Here is a 14163-nt window from a genome sequence, read left to right on the forward strand (position 1 = left end):
ATCAAGGGCTGGAGGTGTGAGGGTTGCCATCCCGCTGTGCCTCTCCAATGCTGCTGGGTATCTGAGCTTTGGAACAGCCTCCGAGTTAAGAAGGGAGGTGGGTGTAAGCTGTGCCCGGTTAAAATTACGGACAAATGGCGTCCATTAAAGGATCCTTCACGGACAACGGACAGACGGCCGAAATTACGGACTGTCCGTGAAATTTACGGACGGCTGGTCACCCTACTGTACACCGTTGGTCGCATTACTGGACTATGTACTAGAGGTGCCGAAGGGTCAGCGCAAACTCACGGCTATGCTACTGCTCTTAGCAAAGAGAGAAGTGGACATTCATTGGAAAAAACAGACCCCTCCAACTATAGCGGAATGGATAGGAGCAGTCACCTACTGTAAAGATCAACTATCTCATTCCTGGGAGCTCATGCCAACTGGGTCTAGGCCGAAAGACATATGGGAACCCTTTGTGGCTTGGCTGACTGCGGTAGGGGCTGATCTTCGGAGGGATTGATTCACAAGAGGCAGCCATTCTAGACTGTAGGAAATAACACACTGGAACACGTAGTCGGTCATTTCATAGGACCACTTTGCCTCCAAATTAACAGGTGGTGGAGGGTCCGGGCAGCGGTGGGGCCACAGATTGTAAAGGATACAGTGGAACTTCAAATGTGATGTCAATGTACACAGGTGTCTGTTGCTACATTATGATGGGGAGCGGCGGATTGTTTGTTGTTATTGTAATTAAAACGTTTTCGTATATGCTTGATATAGATATATAGCTTATATACATGTGAAAACTGCCGTTATTTGAAATTGTTGTCGCAACATCGACAGAAAATGAGAAGTGTAACTATGTCTAAATTGGTATGCAGACAAAATATCGATATTTAAATATCGATATGCAATAATTTCGAAGTTTAAATATTGAAGGGACATAATATAGAAGGTAAGTAATATCGATAGATTTAATATCGATATTAGTAATATCGAAGTGTTAAATATCGATGTTAGTAATATCGATGTTAATAATTTCGATGTTACTAATATCGATTTTTAAATGATTTTTGTGTATATTATTATTTATTTATTATGTTTTTAATTTATTTTTATGTAATTTTGTATTTTAGTACTGTAGCAGGTTGTGGGTTTATAGGGGAATAGGGTGGGAAATAATTTAATTATGTTAAATTATTTATTAATTAGTAGGAATTATAAATTAATTTTAATTAATTGGTAATTATTTTTAATTATTTGGTAATTTATTTTAATTAATTGATTAAATGATGATTATGTTCTGTGGCGGGTTGTGGGTTTATAGGTGAATAGGGTGGGAAGTAATTTAATTATGTTAAATTAATTATTAATTAGTAGGAATTATAAATTAATTTTAATTAATTGATAATTATTTTTAATTAATAGGTAATTTATTTTAATTAATTGATTAAATGATAATTATGTTCTGTAGTTTGTGGGTTTATAGGGGAATAGGGTAATTTAATTATGTTAAATTAATTGTTAATTAGTAGGAGTTATAAATTAATTTTAATTAATTGATAATTATTTTTAATAAATTGGTAATTAATTTTAATTAATTGATTAAATGATAATTAGGTTCTGTAGCGGGTTGTGGGTTTACAGGGGAATAGGGTGGGAAGTAATTTAAATGTAATTAAGTAAAAATGTTTTTTAATTAATTGTTTTCTTAATTATATAATTGTTAATTAATTATTATTTGGTAATTAAATATTATTGAATGGTATTTTTAATATTTTTTTTAGTTAAATATATTTTAGTAATCATGTTTTTAATAATTATGTATTGGTATTTGTAAATGGTTTACATTTATTTAACAGTTAAGTTTTTTATTATTTAAAAAAATACATTTATTTCGAAGTATGTTATTTTTACCCCTACGCTATCCAACACTTTCCCTACTGTTGCACTCTCTGGAGTTTGAATAGTAATTTTTACCCCTACGCTATCCAACACTTTCCCTACTGTTGCACTCTCTGGAGTGGGAATAGTAATTGTTACCCCAACGCTATCCAACACTTTCCCTACTGTTGCTCTCTCTGGAGTGGGAATAGTAATTCTTACCCTTAGCTATCCAACACTTTCCCTACTGTTGCACTCTCTGGAGTTGGAATAGTAATTGTTACCCCTACGCTATCCAACACTTTCCCTACTGTTGCACTCTCTGGAGTGGGAATAGTAATTGTTACCTCTATGCTATCGAACACTTTCCCTACTGTTGCACTTTCTGGAGTTGGAATAGTAATTTTTACCCCTACGCTATCCAACATTTTCCCTACTGTTGCACTCTCTGGAGTTGGAATAGTAAGTGTTACCCTTACGCTATCCAACACTTTCCCTACTGTTGCACTCTCTGGAGTGGGAATAGTAATTGTTACCCCTATGCTATCCAACACTTTCTCTACTGTTGCACTCTCTGGAGTTTGAATAGTAATTTTTACCCCTATGCTATCCAACACTTTCCCTACTGTTGCACTCTCTGGAGTGGGAATAGTAATTGTTACCCCTACCCTATCCAACACTTTCCCTACCGTTGCACTCTCTGGAGTTGGAATAGTAATTGTAACCCCTACGCTATCCAACACTTTCCCTACTGTTGCACTCTCTGGAGTGGGAATAGTAATTTTTACCCCTACGCTATCCAACACTTTCCCTACTGTTGCACTCTCTGGAGTGGGAATAGTAATTGTTACCCCTACGCTATCCAACACTTTCCCTACTGTTGCATTCTCTGGAGTGGAAATAGTAATTTTTACCCCTACGCTATCCAACACTTTCCCTACTGTTGCACTCTCTGGAGTGGGAATAGTAATTGTTACCCCTACGCTATCCAACACTTTCCCTACTGTTGCATTCTCTGGAGTGGAAATAGTAATTTGTACCCCTACGCTATCCAACACTTTCCCTACTGTTGCACTCTCTGGAGTTGGAATAGTAATTGTTACTCCTACGCTATCCAACACTTTCCCTACTGTTGCACTCTCTGGAATGGGAATAGTAATTTGTACCCGTACGCTATCCAAAATATATGAATTTCTTTTTATTTGTTTTACATTTTTATTAATTGTTATTTATATTATTATTTTTAATGTATATAAATTTATTTGTAATTTATTATATTTTCATTTATTTATAAGTTATTTAAAAAATGTATTAGAGGTATTGTTAATGAAGTATATACTATGTATTATATCTTTATTATTATTCATTTTTATTACATTATTTATTAATTTTAAATATTATAATATACTTTTAACTATGTTTATTAAATGTATAAGTATTATTTTGTTAATATTCCATATTTTTTAATTTAAAAAAACGATATTTTTAAAAAACACAATATTTTTTACATCGATATTATTTTATCGATATTTTTGTGCTTACCTTGTTAGAGATAGGAGCTTGATATTAATGTAATCGATATTTTTGTTGCGATATATTGGTAGGTAGATATTTTTGTCGTCGATATTTTGTCATAGATTCGTCTAAATTCAATAAAAAAAAAAGAAAAAAACTATTGCAGATAGATTGCAGTCTCTGCATCTGATTCCTTGTAATTTCAAGTTGAACTGCCCTGAAAAAGTAGAGAACCTTTGGCAAAATGTTCATTTTTAGAGCATTACATCTTCCCAGAATTAATAAGTGAAGACCTTCCATCCTATCCAAATCCTTTTTGATTTTACATAGAAGAGGCTCCCAATTAGACTTGACCATTAAATCAAGGCATGCATTCAAGCACACCCCTAAATATGTTGCCTCTTCCATGACTCTTGGGTCATTAAATTGTGTTTGCTCACTACATATTACCCATGTTTTGCTAGGTTTAATTTGTACCCAGAGCTCCTCCCATAAATTGATGCCAGTTGTTCAGTCTCTACCAGTGTGGTGGCAGGATCAGATGAGACTATCGCCATATCGTCTGCACATGCAAATATTTTAACCTGTTCCAGCCTAGGGCCTAATAGTTGTATATTTAGCTTTTGTTCCAGTAGGTTTAAGAACGGGTTAATATATAGCGCAAATAGCAGGGGTGAGCAGGGACAGCCCTTTCGGGTACCTCTTGATATTGATACAGGGTTCGATTCTAGCCCTAACGCACATACTCGCGCGTTTGGTGATCTGTACATTGTCTTAACTGCCTGAATAAACCCAGCACCAAATCCATACAATCTCATTGTGGCCCATAAGAATTCCCAGGAGACACGGTTGAAGGCCTTTTCTGCGTCTAGTAATATCACGCCGCATGGCAATTTGCGTGTGTTGGCGGAATCCAGCATTGTTGTTACTCTACTTATATAGTTGACCGTGCCTGTACCTGGTATGAATCCATGTTGGTGGACCGAAACTAAGGCCGTAATCACACAAGAGAGTTGTGCAACTAATATTTTTTCATACATTTTCCCATTGCAGTTTATGAGCGATATCGGTCTGAATGACCCTGGAAGTGTGGGAGGTTTATCTTTTTAAAGGAAAATTATGATACTAGCTTCATCTACAGACGCAGAGGCAGCACCCTCTTGTGCCTCCCGAAAGACTGCTAGCATATCAGATTGAATTTCTGGCAACAAAAGCTTATATAGTTCTAATGGAAGCATATCGGGGCCAGCAGCTTTCCCTATAGCCAGTGAACCTACGGCGTCTATAAGTTCTTGCATTGAAATAGGTTCCTCTAGTATTCTCTTGTCTTCTTCATTCATAATTTCCCTAAGAAGGATCTCTATATAACTCCTCCCCTCCTCTTTGAATGTCACTGTCTTCTGAGTACAGTCCATCATAAAGCACCCTGAATACCTCTAAAATCCCCTCCGATGTTTCTACTTTGTTCCCTGCTGAGCCCTCAATTGCAGCAACATAGTTTTTCACCTCCTTACACCTAAACATTTTCGCAAGGCATCTACCTGTTGCCTCCCCAAACTCGTAACACTCTTTCTTAAAGAGATGATTTTTTTTGCAATATCTTTTGCCCATTCCTCATTTATCCTAGCTTTGCATTATGCCACCTCTGTTTGTGCCTGTGTAATATCTAGCTTTACCTAGACTGCTTCTATCAAATTACATTCGGAGCAGCGTATATCCTCATAAAGCACCATTTGGTACTGTTTAAGTTGCGTCTGCACATGTAATCGGAAGCTTAGTATCTCTCCCCTGAGCCTTGCTGTTTTCATTACATCCCAGACTATACCGTACTTAGTAGAGTTGCGATTTATGGCCAAAAATTGTGTCACCCAATTGTGAATATTACTAACAAACTCTTCATTTGATAGTAACTTCCTATCAAAAGTAAACGTTCTTCTAGGTCATATTAAGCCATGCATTATGAGTTTCAGCAAGACTGGGTTATGGGCCGAGGTTATTCGCGGAAAAATCAGTATGTGTGCATTTTTAGGTAAGTTTTTGTTACAAAAAAATAGTCTAATCTGGTTAATTTTTTATGGGGCAGGAATAGTGGGTATACCCTGGTTCGGGATGTTTTAACCTGGGCCATACATCCAATAGACCATGTTCGTAAAGAAGTTGCTGTAGTGCTTTATATACCTTAGGTTTCTTGCCAATGTATTTATCTCCCCGCAGCCCATGAGTAACTTCTCCCAATTGATTATTAAAATCTCCCGTAAGTATTAGAGGGGTTGCCCAGTTAGCTAATTTTATATTTAAATGTTCAGTGACTTGAGTTTCATCATGAGTAGAGCCATATACAGAGAATATTGCATACTTCTCATTAGCTACAATGCATTCAATCATGGCCCATCGCCCATGTTTATCTGCTGAGCTTTTCATGATTTTTAAAAGGCCTTTTTTAGCAAGTATAGCGACCCCTCTGGTGGTAGTTCCTTGGGTAATGCAGACCTGCAGCTTGCGTATCATAGCTCCTTCAATAAATTGTGTTTGTTCCAAGGGACATGTGTCTCTTGGATACAGACTACATCAGGTGACATATTCCTTATTTCTCGTGTCACTCTTTGCCATTTCCCCTTCTCATTAAATTCCTGCACATTAAATGTACACGCAGTTTAAAACAGTAGATAGCATTTCCTGTCTCTCTTAACTTCATCTCTCTTTCTTTCGTAGGTCCTGTCCTGTAATAACTGCTGTCTTTTTGTGAATTTTACCCTTCCAACACCACCCCCCTTGGTAGTTACCATCCTCCCCTACCCCACAGCATCGCACCCTCCCTCCTCCCCACTCCTGCCACCACTACCATTGGAGGCACCGCCCTCTCCCCTCCCCAACAAGGAGGCTAATAGACCGAACAGTCTACAGTGATGGAGAGCCTCATACCCACCCCTGAACCCCCGTGTCTCCCGAGTGCATAATACCCCTACCTCTTACATATATAACAAACACTAAGAAACAAACATTTAAGCAGGAAAGATAGATTCACTAGCATGCAAATCAGCACAAATCTACAAATTCTCCAAGAATTATGAACATTATTCCTGCCAGTGTTAACTAGGGTTTCCCTCACTTATGTATTATTTTCCCTAGGGCTTAATCTCTTGTAGGTACTCATTTGCTTTCAATTCAGATGAAAAAAATCTTGTTTTCTCTTTATATATAATTTTCAACTTAGCTGGGCCTAAGAGAAATGCTTGAGCATCCTTATCCTGAAAAGGCTTAATTAGCTGTTGTAATTTCCATCTTTTTTCCACAGGAGTGGGACAAAAATCGGGTCGCACAAAGAATTCTACTCCAGCCACTTTTCGCTGTTCATCTGGCCTAGCTGGATCGTACAGCGCCTACCTAGACAGATAATTAGATAAACATATCAATATAGCTCTAGGCCTCATATTAGTTTGATTTTTTTTCACTTGACAGGAAAATCTGTGGGCTCGCTGTATCTCAATGTCCCATGTTAACTGAACCAGTTCCGGGAAAGTCTGTGTAAAAAGTTTCACAACAAATTTCTGGGTGTCTGAACCTTTGATCCCTTCAGGTATGCTAATAATTCTGAAATTATTCAGCTGTAGGCGATTTTTCCATGTCCTCAATCTTCCAGGATAAATCATCCCTAAGTGTTGTTTCTGCTTTCCCTCTTTCTTCTGAGTTTTATTATATTTTTCAATGGACACATTGAATTTCTCCTATTTCCCTGTTACTCAGTTCCATTCTATAATTCCTGCACAATCTCTTTTCATACAAATCCACACCAAGCTTCTTTTTTATGAGATGCCTGTGTTGCGGGGTCTTCACTTTTCTTGATGCTCCAGCGGCGCAGGCCCCTCAATCGTATCTATGAGGCCTCGTAAAGCAGTTTGCGTGGCTTTGCGTGGCCGCATAGATATGGAGTAAGACAAAGCAGCACAAGGGAAGCTTCCCATGGGCATTGTGGTGAGTTTTTCTCAAGCAACACCCATGGATTTCTATATTGATGTTGATTGAGATGGGAGAGTTGGACCTGTAAAACCAATCGGTGTTGAATACGGCACTGATTACCGCGGCGGATTGGCCCATACTTTTTAATTTCAAAAAGTCCTATTCTGGTAATCTGCAATCTCTGGACTAGGAGATAATTCTTCCTATCGAGGCCATTGGCCCTGGACACATATTGAATAAATTGAAATTGAAAATTGAAATTGAAAATATATTTATTGAGCGCGATTGCTGCCCGTGGGCGTCCAAGCGCTGAGTTGAAGCAGAGAGGTGACGGAGAAGAGGAGTTAGGGCTCAGAGGAATTGGCAAATAGTAGTGTCTTCAAGTTTTTCCGGAATGAGAGCAGGTTTGGGTTGGACCGGAGTGAGAGGGGGAGAGCATTCCAGAGCTTGGCGGTATTCAAAGAGAACAACCTACCACCAGACCTGGCTCTCTTCACTCTGGGAACAACAGCAAGGAATGCCTCCGTCGAGCGAAGGTTCCTGTTTGGGTGGTAGGGGATAACAAGGTTGTTGTTAATGGCTGGGCCCATTTTCCAGAAGGCGCGATGCGCCATGCACAGCGCCTTAAATGCCACTCTCTGCCTCACTGGCAGCCAGTGGAGACTTTTCAGAGCAGGTCTGGCTGACTGGGTTCGCGGGATCTGTAGCAGGGTACGTGCTGCGCAGTTTTGTACAACCTGCAGTTTCCGGAGGGTCATCTCAGGTGCCCCAACGTATAGGGCATTGTTTGAGTCCAGGCGGGACTGGATGAGACCTTGTACCGCCACCTTTTTGGCCTCTAGAGGCAGAAGCGGGAGGACCTTCCTCAGGAATCTGAGTAGGCCAAAGCATGTGGCGGACAGCTTAGTGGCCTGGGTGGAGAAGGAGAGTTTGTTGTCCAGCCACACTCCTAGGCTCTTAACACTCTCCTTAGGGGTGGGGGGAGGGCCCAGTGTGCGGGGCCACAAGGAGGTGAAAGGCACTGGTGAGGCTGGGCCTAGGAGCATGAGCTCCGTCTTTTCTCCGTTTAGCTTTAGGGAGGAGTTGGTCATCCACCCCTTAACGTCCTCTAGGCATTTTAGCAGATCTACCGGGGATTGCCTGTTGTTCTCAGTGGCCAGCGAAACGACTAGCTGAGTGTCGTCGGCGTACAACACGATTTTAATGCCGTACGGTTCGACGACACCCGCCAGCGGCCTCATGTACACGTTAAACAACACAGGGCTCAGGGAGGAGCCCTGCGGTACTCCGCAGCCCAGAGGTTTGCTAGATGACACTGTCTCACCGTCGAAGATCTGAAAAGATCTCTCAGACAGAAAGGAGTCAAACCACCTTAATGCGTCACCTGAAACTCCGATGTTGTAGAGACGGTCCAGCAAGGTGGTATAGCTGACCGTATCGAAGGCGGCACTTAGATCAAGGAGGATCACTGCCACTGATCCTCCCTGATCCAGTACCCTTCGAGATTCTTCGGTGACCGCTAATAAGGCGGTTTCAGTGCCATGCTTCGGTCTGAAGCCTGTCTGGGATGTGTGTAGTAGAGAGTGGTTCTCTAGGAACTGGACCAGCTGGGCATTTATATTCTTCTCTAGCACCTTGCTAGCCCAAGGGAGAAGTGAGATGGGGCGGTAGCTGGAGAGATCATCGGGGTCTAGGCTGGGTTTCTTCAACAGCGCCCGCACCATGGCTTGCTTCCAAGCTGTGGGGACTGAGCATGCGGATATGGACGAGTTTAGGAGTTCCAGGATTACAGGCAAGGTGGCTTTGCTTGCCTGCATCAGGACTTCTGGAGGAGCAGGATCACATGGAGAGCCCGACTTGACTTGGCGTGCCACTTTGCCTAGGGTGTCGCGGTCCAAAGGAGGGAAGTGCTCAAGGGAAGGCTGTTCTGGGTGAAGAGGCGGTCTAGGGGGGAGTGGATCAGTCGCATCTGGGTTTGTGGCTACTGTTGGGAAGGTAGAGTAGATTTTTAAAACTTTATTGTGGAAAAAATCCGCAAGCTCATTACATTGGTCCTGGGTTTTGTTTGGCGGGGGTGCAGTGTTGGCACTGGTACATTGCTTTATTATATGGAAAATTTCCTTCGGCTTTGATTTTGCTTCAAGAATTTTATCAGAGTAGTAGGTTGCCTGGGCCATCCTAATCCCTTCTCTGTAGGTTTTGATCGCCTCTTTGTAGGAAGCCTTTTTATCTGGGAGGAAGTCTAATCGCCAGGCTCTCTCTCGTTGCCTGCAAAGGCGTTTTAGCTCTCTTAGGGAGTCGGAGAACCAGGGAGCTGATTTCTGCATTTTCTTTGAGGAGGATCTGCGAAGAGGGAGGATCGAGTCTAGCGAGTGCGTGATCCAACCTACATAGTTTCCATTTGCCACATTGGGGTCTAGGCAGGGTGGCGGACGGGTGGAGTCCAGGTTGTGCAACCAGGGCTCCAAGGGGAGCTTTGTCCAGTTCCTCCTAGTGGTGACTTGGGGAGGTAACTGGGGGCTTTGTGTGTAGCCCAGGTAAACGGGACCAAAAAATGGTCCGACCATGGGAGGGGGATGGGTTGGTCAACAGTCAAATCGAGGCAGTTGCTAAATATAGGGTCAAGTAAGTTGCCCTTTTCATGGGTCGGGGCTGACACCAGCTGGGACAGTTGGAGAGCTCCGAGGTCATCTATTAGCTCCTTAGCAATGTGGTCTGAGGGGGAATTGAAATGGAAATTAAGGTCCCCTAGGACCGTGTGGTTGGCAGAAGATAGAATTCTTTCCGCTATAATCTCTGGAAGAGACCTATGGAACACTTTTACTGGCTCGGGGGGGGGGGGGCGGTAAATCAAGGTGCCGAAAAAAGAGCTATTTGCGTTAAACTCTATGCAGAATGCTACACTCTCGCACTCAGGGATAGTTTCTGCTGTGGTACGGCATTGGTACTGGTTCTTCAGTATGATCGCCAGACCTCCGCCTCTCCCTTCCGGTCTGTCCAGTCTGAAGATATGGTAACCTATGGGTAAGGCTAAAACCACGTCTGGCTCAGATTGAGCAGTGAGCCACGTTTCTGTCAGGAAAACCGCGTCTGGCTTTTGCTCCTCGAGCAGCATGGCAATCTGTGTGCTATGTTTGGGTAATGAGCGGCAGTTTAGCGCATACATGCGGTAAGTTTGTGCCGAGGCCGACGGGGAGGTGTTGCGGAAGGAGTGTTTGCAGCCCGGACAGCGGGCGGGGAGCTCTGTAGGAGCATAGATATGGGTGCACTGGGCAGCGGCTCTGCTACCTATGCTGTGTATGGCCGCCGAGCTGTATGTCCTGCCCTGGATAGAGTGGGAGCCAGGGTTTGTGGCCCCTGGTCCCGGCTGGTCGCGGACGGGCGCAGACGGGCTTGCCTTTGGCGCGCCTTCGGCGCTACGCCGGCGCGCTCGCTGCGCCCGTCCGCTGCGCCTCCGAAACCAGCACATCCTTAAATGACGGAAATAGGGGGGTGTGGCCTGTTCCAATGGGCGTGGCCCTGGTGTCCCGGTGATTCACCTGCGACCCGCTGCAGCGCCTGACTCGGCTGCGTGGGGAGGGAGTCACGTGGGGAGCCAAGAGATCGACTCTAGTTGTTTTTAAAAACACAGTATCACAGTTTTTAAAAAACACGGTATCACAATAACAATTTTTAAAAGTAGTCTTTAAAAAAGTCCTGCTCTTGGCTTTCCGCCTCAAGAGCTCTGCTTGCAACAAGCGCAAGCGAGGGAGGGCGCGCTTTTGTAGTGAAGGGGGGCGTGGCCTGTTCCAATGGGCGTGGCCCTGGTGTCCCGGTGATTCACCTGCGACCCGCTGCAGCGCCTGACTCGGCTGCGCGGGGAGGGAGTCACGTGGGGAGCCCAGAGATTCGACTCTAGTTGTTTTTAAAAACACAGTATCACAGTTTTTAAAAAACATGGTATCACAATAACAATTTTTAAAAGTAGTCTTTAAAAAAAGTCCTGCTCTCGGCTTTCCGCCTCAAGAGCTCTGCTTACAACAAGCGCAAGCGATGGAGGGCGCGCTTTTGTAGTGAAGGGGGGCGTGGCCTGTTCCAATGGGCGTGGCCCTGGTGTCCCGGTGATTCACCTGCGACCCACTGCAGCGCCTGACTCGACTGCGCGGGGAGGGAGTCACGTGGGGAGCCAAGAGATCGACTCTAGTTGTTTTTAAAAACACAGTATCACAGTTTTTAAAAAACACGGTATCACAATAACAATGTTTAAAAGTAGTCTTTAAAAAAGTCCTGCTCTCGGCTTTCCGCCTCAGGAGCTCTGAATACATATTATTTGCCCTGATGAAGTCCAATCTTTGGACTAAACACATAGACGGTTTTGTGCTGTAACCATTGGAGGTCTCATTTATGAAAAGTGTTGCATCGCTGGGGAAAAACAGTGATGCAACACTTTTCATTGCACCCTCCTTGCAACACCGTGGATGGGCCTTATTCACACTACGGCACTCCACGTCACAAGGATTGACCGGCTACGTCGGGAATCCTGACGTATCTGGTGGGGCAGTAATGTCGCATTGCTAGAGTGTGTCGGTAACCTGATGAAACTCCAGCAATGTGTCATTGCACATGGGGCAAGTCCCATGTGAAAGACCCTGCATCACTCCTAATGCCTGCTTGAAGCAGGTGTGAGGATTTGACGCAGTCAAGACGTAGAAGTGTCGCAGTGAAATCGTATAGATTTCTCTGCGCCACTTCTACGTGGTTTTCCTGAGTTGGAACGTCCGACCTGCATACATTATACCTGACGCAAGTATACTGTAGTGGTTTACAAAGTGACACATCTGCCTAGATGCGTTACTTTGTAAATATGGCGCAGTGCAGTGCATTACGCTGCCGCAGCGTCACAAAAAGGGATGCAGCTGCAGCGAAAGGGCCTCATAAATAAGGCCCTGATGACCACATTTATGAGGTTTGCTATGTGCAGCACTGACAAAAAAAAGAAAACATTTGAAGAAATAAAGATATTTCTCCTCGTTGTGCCTCGGTACATTTTTGGGGCTGCCTCAGAGTTACGATTTCTTGTAAGGCTGGGGCAGTGCCAAAAAGCCATGGATGTTATTGGGATCGCTCCCCAGTAACACCATGCGTTAACCCCTTCGTCACAGCACGGGGTGGTAGGGGGTGAGCGCGGCACTGCGGTTCTCGTGACGGAACCACGCCATCATGAGTCACGGGCGGCGTGTGTTCATGATGATGTGGTTCCTCCAGCTCCTCTCCAAATGACCAAGCTACCCAGTGGGGTATGGCAAGAACTTGCCATGGACTTTTATGGACCCCTACAATCCGGCAAATATGTCCTAGCAATAATGGACGAATACTCGAGGTTTCCAACAGCACAGTTCGTATCCTCCACCAATGCCTCCAGCACGATTGCTGTGCTAGATGAAGTATTCGCTGCCTGGGGCGTCCCCATGGAACTCAAGACGGATAATAGTCCTCCTTTTAACGGACATGAATTTAGTGAGTTCGCGAAGCACCTCAACTTCCGATTCATGGCCACTTTAAAAAAGACATTTCAACAAGCTACTTTGGACAAAAGGGACTTGCAAGTGGCTCTCAATGAGGTCCTGAGAGCGTATCGGACGACCCCACACACCACCACAGGAAAGTGTCCTGCCACGCTCATGTTGGGGCGAACCATTCGAACGAGGATCCCGACCTGGGAAGGAGCGTTGCGACTAGTGTCTCCAGCACGTGCCCATCAAGAGCTGGTACTGGCTGATCGAGCAGGCAAGAGCAAAATGAAAACCTATGCACACACACGGACGAGAGCCAAATCTCCATCCTTTCATGAAGGAGACTGTGTAGTGGTTAAACAAGAGCAGCTAAAGAAAACGGACTGTAAATTCAAAGATGAACCTTTGGTAATTACTCAGCAAAAGGGTACCATGATTACAGCGGAGTCAGATAATAGTCGGATTACCCGAAATGTCTCGCACTTTCAAAGGTGTACCCCTGCCATGAAAGAGGCTCTTGACAGAACAATAGACCAACGAGATGCAGAGGGACCTGATCAAGTGGTTGCAGTACAGAGACCCGAAACTCAGATTGAAGCAGCGTCTGGGGATGCCGGTGTGAGTCTCCGCCCTCGACGGAACATTCAAAAACCCAAGCGGCTAATTGAAGAACTCTGATCAAGTCAGTTATTTAATTTGTTGACAAAGGGGGAGATGTGATGGTGTGAGCAGTCTAGTAGTCGGGTGTGGGTGGAGCTAGGGGGTTGGAGGAAGAGGAGGAGCCAGGGCAGGAAAGAGTTAGTTAGAGTAGGGACAGGGACGAGTGAGGAGTACCTTAATAAAGCTCCTGTTGAACCAAAGAAAGTGTCTGTGATTATTGGCCAAGACACTACAGGCACTCACCAGTCTGAGAGGGGGCAGGGGTAAATGAGACCCGTGAACCCGGAAACTCCTCCTCCAAGCACAACATCTCCAGGGTGTGTTCACTGGAATCACAACAGTCACAAAGGTGTAACAAGAGCCGCCGAAATAGCTCAGTTGGGAGAGCGTTAGACTGAAGATCTAAAGGTCCCTGGTTCGATCCCGGGTTTCGGCATATGCCATTTGTTGACTGAAACATCAACCATTACACGTTTAGAAACTTGGGAAAGAAAACGTTGAATTAACAACTTTAACCTTTTTATTCTTCATTCCTTCCTCCTCCTCATTTTTATTATTTATATGTTTCTTGCAATGATACATCCTTCCGGTACAATCCTTCTATTTGTGAGTCTCACACCTTGTGCACAAGAGAACTATCCCAACGTGTATCACACACTGCAGGCAC

The 14163-nt window shown here is 44.0% G+C and overlaps 1 non-coding gene across 1 annotated transcript; it reads left to right on the top strand.

The window, feature by feature from the left end:
* Positions 1-13859: 13859 nt before the first annotated feature.
* TRNAF-GAA (transfer RNA phenylalanine (anticodon GAA)) lies at positions 13860-13932 on the top strand. The gene has a single exon. It is a non-coding gene; the product is annotated as a tRNA-Phe (tRNA).
* Positions 13933-14163: the final 231 nt, after the last annotated feature.

This window comes from Lissotriton vulgaris, chromosome 1_1 (assembly GCF_964263255.1).
Source record: "Lissotriton vulgaris chromosome 1_1, aLisVul1.2, whole genome shotgun sequence".
Classification (NCBI taxonomy): Eukaryota; Metazoa; Chordata; class Amphibia; order Caudata; family Salamandridae; genus Lissotriton; species Lissotriton vulgaris.